At 43.1% G+C, this 14452-nt stretch overlaps 1 protein-coding gene across 1 annotated transcript in view; it reads left to right on the forward strand.

Annotated features, from left to right (window-relative positions):
• LOC121541738 (leucine-rich repeat transmembrane neuronal protein 4-like) overlaps positions 1-14452 on the forward strand; it is a 145779-nt gene that overhangs the window by 61493 nt on the left and 69834 nt on the right. The window lies entirely within an intron of this gene.

The raw sequence follows: 14452 nt of genomic DNA on the forward strand, positions 1-14452 counted from the left end.
GCATCAATATCAGGCGTCACATCCTGAGTGGCAGCCAACTTCAGGATGTGATTCAAGTGCTTGTGCGTGAGCCTTGAGCGCAGCTTTGTTTTATTCATGACGTTATCCATCTTTAATGACTTGCAACACAAAGCCTCCTGGTGCAAAATACAGTGAAAAGTCAAAAAATCACGTCCTCCATTTGCAGATTGCGCTGGACAGTCCACTCCGACCCTGTCCAGCGCGCCGACGAGTGCAGTGAAAATATCAGCTGCTGTCGTTGTATCTGTCATCGGCACCAACTCCACGAACTCCTCGGTGACGGTCAATGTGTCATCAACTCCGCGGATGAAAATGGCCAGTTGTGCAACATCTGTAATGTCCGTGCTTTCATCAATTGCAACCGATAACGCAATAAATGACTCTACTTTTTGCTTCAACTGGCTGTCCAAATCCACTGAAAGATCGGAAATCCTGTCTGCAACTGTGTTTCTTGTCAGGCTGATATTTGCAAAAGCCTGGTGCTTTTCAGGGCACACAATCTCTGCTGCCTTCATCATGCATGTTTTTACAAATTCACCCTCACTAAATGGTTTTGAAGCCACTGCGATTTCATTAGCAATGAGGTAGCTAGCTTTCACTGCAGCGTCACTGATGTCTCGGCTGTGAGTAAACACAGACTGCTGTTTCTTCAGACCCACCAACAGTTCATTCACCTTCTCTCTTCTCCGCTGTCCTTGAAAGTTGTCATATTTGTCGGCATGAAGACACATAGTGGCGACGAAGGTTATATTCTTTCAGCACTGCAACATGCTGTGAACACACCAAACATTCAGCTTTCCCATTCAATTCCGTGAATAAATAGAAGGATGACAATTTTTCTTGGAACACTCTGCACTCTGCGTCCACTTTTCTCTTTTTTGACAGAGACATATTGGGGCAATGAGGGTGCCAAAGCACATAATGTTAAAAGTAGAAGCCGTAATAAATATCGCGGGCAAAACAAAGTAGCTCATCCGGACTGGCTGCACTTGCTTGACCTATTTGCTCTGCCCCGGTATAAACAGTTTGCTTGCTTAACACAATTGCTATTGCGCCATCCAGTGGACACAATTGGAACAGCAGTTTCTTTTATTGAAAAATTGCAGCTCATTTTTATACTTTACAAAATCATCTCGCGGGCCGGATTAAACCCGTTTGCGGGCCTGATCCGGCCCGCGGGCCGGACGTTTGACACCCCTGGTCTACACCCATTCAGCATCGTTCACATCCTCTTAAGACTTAGCCCCACCCATCTCTTTAAGGATTCACATGTTAAGCCATGTGCTAGACAGAGTGAGTACGATAGTGTACTAAACAACCAAAGATTTCAAGACTAAAGGCTGGTTTATACTACGTTTGTTGACATGTCTGTAGACCAGTGGAGGCTCCTCAGTGAATTTCATTAAAATAAAAATAGTGAAAAATATCATTTTTAGATAAAACTATACAAAATATATTCACGTCACCAAATAATTGATTAAAATACACTGTTTTGCAATGAAGGTCTACAGTAGCCTCAATAGCACTCTGTAGGGTAGCACCATGGTGTAGCCGGAGGACAGCTAGCTTCCGTCCTCCTCTGGGTACATTGACTTCTATACAAAACCTAGGAGGCTCATGGTTCTCACCCCCTTCCATAGACTTACACAGTAATTATGACAACTTCCGGAGGACATCCTCCAACCTATCAGAGCTCTTTCAGCATGAACTGACATGTTGTCCACCCAATCAAAGGATCAGAGAATGAATCTAGTACTGAAAGCATACGATACAGCTAGCTAGCACTGCAGTGAATAAAATGTGGTGAGTAGTTGACTCAAAGAGAGAGAAAGACAATAGTTGAACAGTTTTTAACAAATTAATTTCTTCCCAAATGAAGGAGAAGCAAGAGAGAGATACAGAGAGGGATTTTGTCATTTTCAGTTTTACTTACTTAGCTAGCATATGCAGCAAGCTAAATTAGCCTACTCAAACACCATGCTCAAACAGATGGATGCTATGATAGCTAGCTGGCTATGACTATCCAACACAACACTGGAAGTCAAGGTAAGCTTTTGGTTTTACTAATTTATTGCCCTCTGGCCTGCCGGTGTAAGTGCTAAACTGCTTACTGACTGTACACTTTAAAGTTACTGCATGATTGTAGCGGGTTTACTAACACATTAGTTTTATTAGCTACATTGACTATGACGTTACTTTAGCTAGTATGGTGACATGATGGAGGCTGTGTGTAACGGTTATGATATTGGCTTGGAAAGTTTTTTTTTTCCTGGTTGCATACAGCTGATGTGTTGTGCACTGAAGTCCACAATCGAAGGGAAAAGGTGAGAGGAGGAGATTGCATAGATGCGAGAAGGAATACAATGTGGCTGCTATGAAAGTGAACTGTGTTTACGCGTGATCATGGGTGTATTCATTCAGCCGATTCTTTTGAAAAACGTTTAATAAATGTAAGCAAACAGAACAAAATGGGGATAAACATACCTGAATTTGTATAATAAAAACTATTGTTTACAACTGTTGGACTAATGATTACACCCTAGATCAGCTAGATGCAGGCAAGAGCGCACTCCATCACTTTCCTTACACAGCCTGGGGGTGTCTTTTTCCTGTTGAAAAACAAAAGATAGTCCCACTAAGCGCAAACCAGATGGGATGGCGTATCGCAACAGAATGCTGCGGTAGCCATGCTGGTTAAGTGTGCCTTGAATTCTAAATAAGTCACAGACAGTGTCACCAGCAAAGCACCCCCACACCATCACACCTCCTCCTCCATGCTTCACGGTGGGAACCACACATGCAGAGATCATCCGTTCACCTACTCTGCGTCTCACAAAGACACGGCGGTTGGAACCAAAAATCTCAAATTTGGACTCATCAGACCAAAGGACATATTTCCATCGGTCTAATGTCCATTGCTCGTGTTTCTTGGCCCAAGCAAGTCTCTTCTTATTATTTGTGTCCTTTAGTAGTGGTTTCTTTGCAGCAATTTGACTATGAAGGCCTGATTTATGCAGCCTCCTCTGAACAGTTGATGTTGAGACGTGTCTGTTACTTGAACTCTGTGAAGCATTTATTTGGGCTGCAATCTGAGGTGCAGTTAACTCTAATGAACTTATCCTCTGCAGCAGAGGTAACTCTGGGTCTTCCTTTTCTGTGAGAGAACAGGTTAATCATTGCGCTTGATGGTTTTTGCGACTACACTTGAAGAAACTTTCAAAGTTCTTGAAATGTTCCGGATTGACTGACCTTCATGTCTTAAAATAATGATGGACTGTCGTTTCTTTGCGTATTTGAGCTGTTCATGCCATAATATAGACTTGGTCTTTTACCAAATAGGGCTATCTTCTGTATACCACCCGTACCTTGTCACAACACAACTGATTGGCTCAATCGCATTAAGAAGGAAATAAATTCCACAAATTAACTTTTAACAAGGCACACCTGTTAATTGAAATGCATTCCAGGTGACTACCTCATGAAGCTGGATGAGAGAATGCCAAGAGCACGCAAAGCTTTCATCAAGGCAAAGGGTGGCTACTTTGAAGAATCTCAAATACAAAATATATTTTGATTTGTTTAACACTTTTTTTGGTTACTACATGATTACATATGTGTTTTGATGTCTTCACTATTATTCTACAATGTAGAAAATAGTGAAAATAAAGAAAAACCCTGGAATGAGTAGGTGTGTCCAAACGTTTGACTGGTACTGTACACTGAACAAAAATATAAACGCAACATGTAAAGTGTTGGTCCCATGTTTCATGAGAAGAAATAAAAGATCCCATACATTTTTCACACGCAAAACAAACGTATTTAGCACAAATTTGGTTCACAAATTTGTTTACATCCCTGTTAGTGAGCATTTATCCTTTGCCAAGATAATCCATCCACCTGACAGGTGTGGCATATCAAGAAGCTGATTAAACAGCATGATCATTACACAGGTGTACCTGCTCTACCATAAGCCGCATCCAACGTTGTTTTAGCGAATTTGGCAGTATGTCCAACCGGCCTCACAACCGCAGACCACGTGTATGGAGTCGTGTGGGCGAGCGGTTTGCTGATGTCAATGTTGTGAACAGAGTTCCCCATGGTGGCGGTGGGGTTATGGTATGGGCAGGCATAAGCTACGGACAACTAACACAATTGCATTTTATCGGTGGTAATTTGAATGTACAGAGATACCGTGACGAGATCCTGAGGTCCATTGCCATGCCATTCATGCACCGCCATCACCTGAAATTTCAGCATGATAATGCACAGCCCCATGTCGCAAGGATCTGTACACAATTCCTGGAAGCTGAAAATGTCCCAGTTCTTCCATGACCTGCATACTCACCAGACATGTCACCCATTGAGCATGTTTGGGATGCTCTGGATCGACGTGTACGGCAACGTGTTCCAGTTCCCGCCAATATCCAGCACTTCGCACAGTCATTGAAGAGGAGTGGGACAACATTCCACAGGCCACAATCAACAGCCTGATCAACTCTATTTGAAGGAGATGTGTCGCGCTGCATGAGGCAAATGGTGGTCACACCAGATACTGACTAGTTTTCTGATCCACACCTCTACCTTTTTTTTTAAGGTATCTGTGACCAACATATGTATATCTGTATTCCCAGTCATGTGAAATCCATAGATTAGGGCCTCATGAATTTATTTCAATTCACTGATTTCCTTATATGAACAGTAACAGTAAAATCTTTGAAATTGTATTTTGCCTTTATATTTTTGTTCAGTATACAATGTGTACAAAACATTAAGAACACCTTCCTAATATTGAGGTGCACTCCCCCTTTTGCCCTCAGAACAGCCTCAATTTGTTGGAGCATGGACTCTGCAAGGTGTCGAAAGCGTTCCACAGGGATGATGGCCCATGTTGACTCCAATGCTTCCCACAGTTGTGTCAAGTTAGCTGGATGTCCTTTCGGTGGTGGATCATTCTTGATACACACTTAAACTGTTGAGCGTGAAAAACCCAGCAGCGTTGCAGTTCTTGACACAAAGTGTGCCTAGCACCTACTACCATACCCCATTTAAAGACACTTAAATATTTTGTCTTGTCCATTCACCCTCTGAATGGCACACATACACAATCCATGTCTCAAAAATCTCAAGGCTTAAAAATCCTTCTTTAACCTGTTTCCTCCCCTTCATCTACACTGATTGAAGTGTATTTAACAAGTTACATCAATAAGGGATCATAGCAACACTTGGATTCACCTGGTTGTCTATGTCATGGAAAGAGCAGGTGTCCTTAATGTTTTGTACACTCAGTGTAATTTGGAACCCTCATTTACTCAAGTGTTTCAATTATTTTGGCAGTTATCTGTATATATAGAGATAATAAATAAATACATAGTAGTCTTGAGATTTAGAGTCAGGCACTGACATGGCGGACCTAATGAAAGGAGTGTGGGGGTTTTCCAGAGCAAGGGCCCTGGCCTTGGCATTGACAAGCTGTCTACATTGCACTGTAATTTAGAGACCTCCCCCCAGAGAGCAGGCCTGAGTTATACCATTTCTTTCCCTCTTCCCTCCCTCCCTCCCTCCCTCCCTCCCTCCCTCCCTCCCTCCCTCCCTCCCTCCCTCCCTCCCTCCCTCCCTCCCTCCCTCCTTCCCTCCCTCCGCTACCTCCCTCCGCTACCTCTCGCTCTCCCACCATCCACTCACTCTATCACAACCTCTACCTGTTCTTCCTCTCCCTCTCTCAGATGTTCGGTTTACCACATCTCTCCTAATCCCTTACAGTGTTCCATTCTCTTTCTCATTCTCTCACCCATTCTATTTTATTTTTCATCTCTCCAGCCATTTCTTGTCTATCTGCCCTCCCTCCCCACTCCCCTGTGTGTTCCCGTCTCCCTCTCTTCTCTCATTCAGACTGCTCATGACTCACCCCTGCCCTCTATTACCCCCTGCATGTGGCCATGACCCATGGCTCCCTAGCTGGCTCCAGGCCACTCTACTGGCTCTAGGAGCAGCCTGCAGGGAGGTCTATTGGGAGGCCTGCCACAAACCCACAGAGCACGTAGTCCAGGCCTGCCACAGACCCACAGACCACGGAGGATTAAACTGCCAAAGACCCACAGAGCACGAATGCCTAGCCTGCCACAGACCCACAGGGCACGGAGGCCTAGCCTGCCACAGCACCAAGGCATGCAGGATATAGCCTTAAAGGGCCTGCTCTGATCGGGAACAAGATGGAGCCATATAGCTATGTGTGTGTCTATATTATTGCATTCAACAGATGCCCTCTGTACTATATGTGTTGTTTGTTGCACAGGCAGAGAGTTGTATAGGATTTGATTGCACTGTATTATACTGGCATTTTGCATACTGCCATTATGCAACCAACCATACAGTATGCTCCAAAAAATGTATTTGCTTATAACAAAGAAGATGTCTCCAACCAGAGCCAGTCCTTGATCTGACACCCCAGCAGAGTGGTTACCAGTTTGTTCCTCTGTACATGAGTGATAAACAATTACAGCCAATGAAATTGGCCATCCCCGTGGACATTCAAAGAGTAGTTTATCTCCCATCCAATTTTGCACAGCCAAATTACACAGTGATCCTGGTCCCTTGCACAACAGATGCTTCTGATTGGGCTTTAGAAAGATACCAAAATCTACAAAATAGCATAAGAGGGCTCAGCGTACCAAACGGAAGCAATATCTCTAGGGGAGGGTCTTTCACCTCATCAACGTTTTAATTTCCACAAATCTGAGGGAAATAACGACTGCCTGCTTTAGATGCTAATTTAACGGCTAGGCTAATGATTTCCCCTTCCAACTCAAGCCTCTTCCCATAAACCTGTGGCTATGAGTTCACTTCCTGCCTCCACTTAAACCAAATATGTAAAAGAAAAAACTGCAGAACTCGATACCCACTCCGAGAGGCACGACAGCCTTCATTACGTTGGGTTTTAATCACTTAATTTCCCCTCTAATATATAAGTAAACAAATCAAACACATCTAAGTAAATGATTGGTTGGAGTCGTTCTGTAATAGCATGTAAATCTTTCAAAGCTTGTAATCAGCTACTCTCTCCTTTGGGCTTGGGAAGTGAAAATCGAGAGCCGCATGCACACATTCTCCGACTTCTGACTCGAATGACGTGCCATGGAGAAACTAGGATAATTGGAGGGTTTGTTTGGTCGAGTTTTGTTAATCCATCTGTGCATCATAGTCCCGTTGCTCACGCGCAAATTAAGCAATAGTCTCTTTAAAAAAAAATGTAATTTAAGTTGAATGTGTTTTTTCAAAGTCTAATGAAATCCTTTCAATATCTTTTATTCTGCCACAGTCAGTCACAGAAAGCCATGTCAGAAGGATCCAAAAGAATGCATGACAACTGCAATTAAAAAGCAATCATGCTCTGTTATGTCCTTGACTTCATCTTGCTGTTGACCAAAGCACCGAGTCCATCTTTTCACTGCATCTGAAATCATCCATTTGAATTCAAACAATAAGGGCTGTTTAGCTGACTGACTGTCCCTGCATGGTCTCTAGGCAACAAGAAAATCCACATTCCAATAGCTCTCCCTCTCCCACCCCCTCTCTCTCTTACCCTCTCCCACCCTTAAATAGACTCATTTGAGAACTAGTTGTGGGCTTTGCTCTTGGATATCAAACTATGAGCCCCTCATCACAGGGCTAGGGGGTTAGTGAAGGGCAGACAGGCAGGCTGCCTCACTCCAACAGAGAAAGAGCAGGGATGGAGGGATGGAGACTGCAGAGGAGGGGGATATATGGAGGTGGAGTTCAGTGTAAGCTAGTCACCTCACCTTTTATATAAATCAAAGAAGAGAGCGAGGTTAGTTAGAGTGAAGTGTGTGAGTGTGCGTGTGTGTGTGTAAGAGAGAGAAAGAGAGAGTGTGTGAGAGAAAGAGAGAGAGAGAGATGGTATGTTTACTGTGTAATTGGATTGCATGTTTGCATCATGTTCTGTATCTGCTTTAGTACAAACCCTGTCAATCACTTCTAAAGGTCAATGTTACCAGTCAGTAATCAGTCCACTCATTTCATAGCATTACAGTTACATAACCTCAGTCTATACAGTAACAGCTTGCAGCACACAGGCTTGCCTCTGTTAAAAAGTTAGCACGGAAATGCTGCGGTGCCATTTTCCCTAAAGAATAGTGATGAGGAAACTTTACTACCCACTAATTATTTATTCAGTAGAGCAATTAATAGTTCAGAACATTATGATATGTAATAGATAACCCTGGTAATAACTAATAGCCATACATTAGCAATTTGCCTTATCAAAGTTGAATGGAAAGGGTGAAGAGAATTACTCTTGAAGTCATATATGCATTTAAATAATTTTCTATTAAATGGACGATTTATAGCCTTGCATTTTTAATTGAGGACCATATCAACATTTGTCTTAATTTATACTCTTAAGAAGCAGTCTTTGCTGAACCCCAAAGCTCAATGAAGACTTCATAACGCATTAAAGCATTATCACTCTGGCGTCTGTCTTTTAAAAAGTATTGGATTTTATGGAATCTTACAAGCTGAGGCTGATGCCCAAAATTAAATAAAGGTTGGAGAACACATTTTTCAGCACTAGAGTTTAATTCCCTTCTTTTAAAAAATGTTTAGAAAATTTTAAGCAAAGGCTTAATCTCAACCCGCAGCCCACATCATCTAGGTTATTTAGTCTTGTGATAATCTTCTTTCAGGAATAAAAAAGGCTTTTTAAGTCTTTTAAAGGTTCTGCTTTGATGTACAGGCTAAATTAGGGGATTGCAGAGTTAGCTGTGGTCTGTCTTGACTTAGATTTAGTTTATGCGATCCAGCGGGGGTGTAGTTCAGAGCAATCACCAGGGTTGGCCCATAATGTACTTCCAATTCCATATCCAACTGAAACAGTACCACAGTGTTTCATCCCGTTAATCTGTTCCAGTGAAATGAGACTAGCACAGACAGTGAAGCAATATAATGCTAGAGTCTAGGTTAGATAGTGTGACTTAGGTATACACTGAGTGTATAAAACATTAGGAACACCTGCTCTTTCCACGACATAGACTGATCGTCACCTTCCGACACCTTGTAGTCCATGCCCCGATGAATTGAGGCTGTTCTGAGGGCAAAAGGGGGTGCAACTCAATATTAGGAAGGTGTTGACTCAGTGTAGGTTGCTATCAGTAAGCATCACAAAAGTGTCACAGTAAGCAATCGCAGTTTCAATTTCCAGGTGTTGGACATGCATATTTCCAAGCAATGGATTTGGTGGAAGAGTAAACACTGGCACGACTTTCCATGAATTGTCATTACACACTTAACATTACAGTGAGGGAATTAAGTATTTGATCTCCTGCTGATTTTGTACGTTTTCCCACTGACAAAGACATGATCAGTCTATAATTTTAATGGTAGGTTTATTTGAACAGTGAGAGACAGAATAACAACAACAAAAATCCAGAAAAACGCATGTCAAAAATGTTATAAATTGATTTGCATTTTAATGAGGGAAATAAGTATTTGACCACTCTGCAAAACATGACTTAGTACTTGGTGGCAAAACCCTTGTTGGCAATCACAGAGGTCAGACGTTTCTTGTAGTTGGCCACCAGGTTTGCACACATCTCAGGAGGGATTTTGTCCCACTCCTCTTTGCAGATCTTCTCCAAGTCATTAAGGTTTCGAGGCTGACGTTTGGCAACTCGAACATTCAGCTCCCTCCACAGATTTTCTATGGGATTAAGGTCTGGAGACTGGCTAGGCCACTCCAGGACCTTAATGTGCTTCTTCTTGAGCCACTCCTTTGTTGCCTTGGCCGTGTGTTTTGGGTCATTGTCATGCTGGAATACCCATCGACGACCCATTTTCAATGCCCTGGCTGAGGGAAGGAGGTTCTCACCCAAGATTTGACGGTACATGGCCCCGTCCATCGTCCCTTTGATGCGGTGAAGTTGTCCTGTCCCCTTAGCAGAAAAACACCCCCAAAGCATAATGTTTCTATCTCCATGTTTGACGGTGGGGATGGTGTTCATGGGGTCATAGGCAGCATTCCTCCTCCTCCAAACACGGCGAGTTGAGTTGATGCCAAAGAGCTCGATTTTGGTCTCATCTGACCACAACACTTTCACCCAGTTCTCCTCAGAATCATTCAGATGTTCATTGGTAAACTTCAGACGGGCCTTTATATGTGCTTTCTTGAGCAGGGGGACCTTGCGGGCGCTGCAGGATTTCAGTCCTTCACGGCGTAGTGTGTTACCAATTGTTTTGGTCCCAGCTGCCTTGAGATCATTGACAAGATCCTCCCGTGTAGTTCTGGGCTGATTCCTCACCGTTCTCATGATCATTGCAACTCCACGAGGTCAGATCTTGCATGGAGCCCCAGGCCGAGGGAGATTGACAGTTCTTTTGTGTTTCTTCCATTTGCGAATAATCGCACCAACTGTTGTCACCTTCTCACCAAGCTGCTTGCCGATGGTCTTGTAGCCCTTTCCAGCCTTGTGTAGGTCTACAATCTTGTCCCTGACATCATTGGAGAGCACTTTGGTCTTGGCCATGGTGGAGAGTTTGGAATCTGATTGATTGTTTGCTTCTGTGGACAGGTGTCTTTTATACAGGTAACAAGCTGAGATTAGGAGCACTCCCTTTAAGAGTGTGCTCCTAATCTCAGCTCGTACCTGTATAAAAGACACATGGGAGCCAGAAATCTTTCTGATTGAGAGGGGGTCAAATACCAAATACTTATTTCCCTCATTAAAATGCAAATCAATTTATATCATTTTTGACATGTGTTTTTCAGGATTTTTGTGTTGTTATTCTGTCTCTCACTGTTCAAATAAACCTACCATTAAAACTATAGACTGATAATTTCTTTGTCAGTGGGCAAACGTACAAAATCAGCAGGGGATCAAATACTTTTTTCCCACACTGTATGTCAGAAGACATGTATACCAAGGTAACAAACTGAGTCAGGAGAGTGAAAGTTCAGTATTGCTGTGAAACCCTATTGGCTATGAAGTCCCTCAGCTTCTCAAATCATCAAATAAATCAAATTGTATTTGTCACATGCTTCGTAAATAACAGGTGTAGACTAACAGTGAAACGCTTATTTACGGGCCCTTCCCAACAATGCAGAGAGAAAAAAAATACAGAAATAATAGAAAAAGAATAGCACAAGGAATAAATACACAATGAGTAACGATAACTTGGCTATATACACGGGGTACCATTACCGAGTCGATATGCAGAGGCACGAGAAAATTGAGGTAGATATGTACAGTTGAAGTCGGAAGTTTACATACACTTAGGTTGGAGTAATTAAAACTCGTTTTTCAACCACTCCACAAATTTCTTGTTAAGAAAACTATAGTTTTGTCAAGTCGGTTAGGACATCTACTTTGTGCATGACACAAGTAATTTTTCCCACAATTGTTTACAGACAGATTATTTCACTTATAATTCACTATATCACAATTCCAGTGGGTCAGAAGTTTACATACACTAAGTTGACTGTGCCTTTAAACAGCTTGGACAATTCCAGTAAATGATGTCATGGCTTTAGAAGCTTCTGATAGGCTAATTAACATCATTTGAGTCAATTGGAGGTGTACCTCTGGATGTATTTCAAGGCCTACCTTAAACTCAGTGCCTCTTTGCTTGACATCATGGGAAAATCAAAAGAAATCAGTCAGGACCTCAGAAAAAAGAATTGTAGACCTCCACAAGTCTGGTTCATCCTTGGGAGTAATTTCCAAACGCCTGAAGGTACCACGTTCATCTGTACAAACAATAGTACACAAGTATAAACACCATGGGACCACGCAGCCGTCATACCGCTCAGGAAGGAGACGCGTTCTGTCTCCTAGAGATGAACGTACTTTGATGCGAAAAAGTGCAAATCAATCCTAAAACAACAGCAAAGGACCCTGTGAAGATGCTGGAGGAAACAGGTACAAAAGTATCTATATCCACAGTAAAACGAGTCCTATATCGACATAACCTGAAAGGCCGCTCAGCAAGGAAGAAGCCACTGCTCCAAATCCGCCATAAAAAAGTCAGACTACGGTTTGCAACTGCACATGGAGACAAAGATCGTACTTTTTGGAGAAATGTCCTCTATTCTGATGAAACAAAAATAGAACTGTTTGGCCATAATGACCATCGTTATGTTTGGAGGAAAAAGGGGAAGGCTTGCAAACCGAAGAACACCATCCCAACTGTGAAGCACGGGGGTGGCAGCATCATGCTGTGGGGGTGCTTTGCTGCAGGAGGGACTGGTGTACTTCACAAAATAGATGGCATCATGAGGAAGGAAAATGATGTGGATATACTGAAGCAACATCTCAAGACATCAGTCAGGAAGTTAAAGCTTGGTCGCAAATGGGTCTTCCAAATGGACAATGACCCCAAGCATACTTCCAAAGTTGTGGCAAAATGGCTTAAGGACAACAAAGTCAAGGTATTGGAGTGGCCATCACAAAGCCCTGACCTCAATCCTATAGAAAATGTGTGGGCAGAACTGAAAAAGCGTGTGCAAGCAAGAAGGCCTATAAACCTGACTCAGTTACACCAGCTCTGTCAGGAGGAATGGGCCAAAATTCACCCAACTTATTGTGGGAAGCTCGTGGAAGTCTACCTGAAATGTTTTACCCATGTTAAACAAGTTAAAGGCAATGCTACCAAGTACTAATTGAGTGTATGTAAACTTCTGACCCACTGGGAATGTGATGAAAGAAATAAAAGCTGAAATAAATAATTCTCTATACTATTATTCTGACATTTCACATTCCTAAAATAAATTGGCGATCCTAACTGACCTAAGACAGCCAATATTTACTAGGATTAAATGTCAGGAATTGTGAAAAACTGAGTTTAAATGTATTTGGCTAAGGTGTATGTAAACTTCCGACTTCAACTGTACATATAGGTAGGGATAAAGTGACTAGGCAACAGGATACATTGTAAACAGTAGCAGCAGTGTATGTGATGAGTCAAAAGAGTTAGTGCATAGATAGTCTGTCTAGCTATTGGTTAACTATTTAACTAACTATTTAGCAGTGTTGTAGCTTGGGGTTAGAAGATGTTCAGGGTCCTGTTGGTTCCAGACTTGATGCATCGGTACCACTTGCCTTGCTGTAGCAAAGAGAACAGTCTATGACTTGGGTGTGTGGAGTCTTTTACAATTTGTCTTCCTCTGACACCGCCTGGCATAGAGGTCCTGGATGGCAGTGAGCTAGGCCCGCCTGAGTGATGTACTGGGTCATATGCACTACTGTAGCGCCTTGCGGTCAGATGCCAAGCAGTTTCCATATCAAGCGGTGATGCAGCCAGTCAAGATGCTCTCAATGGTGCAGCTGTATAACTTTTTGAGGATCTGAGGGCCCATGCCAAATCTTTTCAGCCTCCTGAGGGGGAAGAGGCGTTGTCTTGCCTTCTTCACGACTGTGTTGGTGTGTGTGGACCATGATAATTCCTTAGTGATGTGGACACAGAGGAACTTAAAGCTCTCAACCCGCTCCACTATAGCCCCGTCGATGTAGATGGGGCGTGCTCGGCCCTCCATTTCCTGTAGTCCACGATCAGCTCCTTTGTCTTGCTGATGTTAAGGGAGACGTTGTTGTCCTGGCAACACACTGCCAGATCACTGACCTCCTCCCTATAGGCTGTCATCGTCGTCGCTATCCCATCTGGTCATGATAAACTGAGGCTGTAAATCCCTTGTGGATGAACCAAGGAACATGGATATAGCTGGAGGGGTGAGATACTGGAAACAATTGATGAATGCGGGCTCACTGGTGACAATTCACAATGACCGCTCCAGTGACACAGCCCTGCTTTCTGCACAGAGCCGTCAACCCCAAGCACTCCATTAGGGATGCTGCTGTACCCAGCCATCTACATCACACTACCACTTTCCCACCACGACCGCCACCACATGACTCAACAGTGTAACTGCTGGATGAGTGGAAATACGTTGACATGCCTATTCCCCATGTGGGCTGGCCCATGGGTTCATTCTATTTCATTCTTGGTTGGTGGAGTGGAGCTCCTGGCAGGATGTGAGAAGAGAGATGTGTTGCTACTCTTACTGCTGCTGCTGGGCCAGCTATTAATTAGGTGCATGGAGACTGTCAGGGCGTCTGTCTGTATGAGCCTGTATGAGCCATGCTTTTCAAAATCACTCCTAGCGAGAGCTGCACTCTAATCCACCAGCTATATATGGGCATCTGAAGTGGAGTGCTACTGTGCTACAGCTCATACCCTCGGTCAAATTGAAGAGAATGTCATATGTGTTTTGCACTCTGTTAGTATTCACACCCACACTCTGACTTACACACAGAAAACATATGTGCAACTAGAATAGGAACATTTGATTATATGACAAATATTACTGCAGGTACTGTATGGATTGAATACTTTCATCCCTGAGTTTTGAAGCATTCATAACATTTCC

Source organism: Coregonus clupeaformis, chromosome 27, assembly GCF_020615455.1.
Source record: "Coregonus clupeaformis isolate EN_2021a chromosome 27, ASM2061545v1, whole genome shotgun sequence".
Classification (NCBI taxonomy): domain Eukaryota; kingdom Metazoa; phylum Chordata; class Actinopteri; order Salmoniformes; family Salmonidae; genus Coregonus; species Coregonus clupeaformis.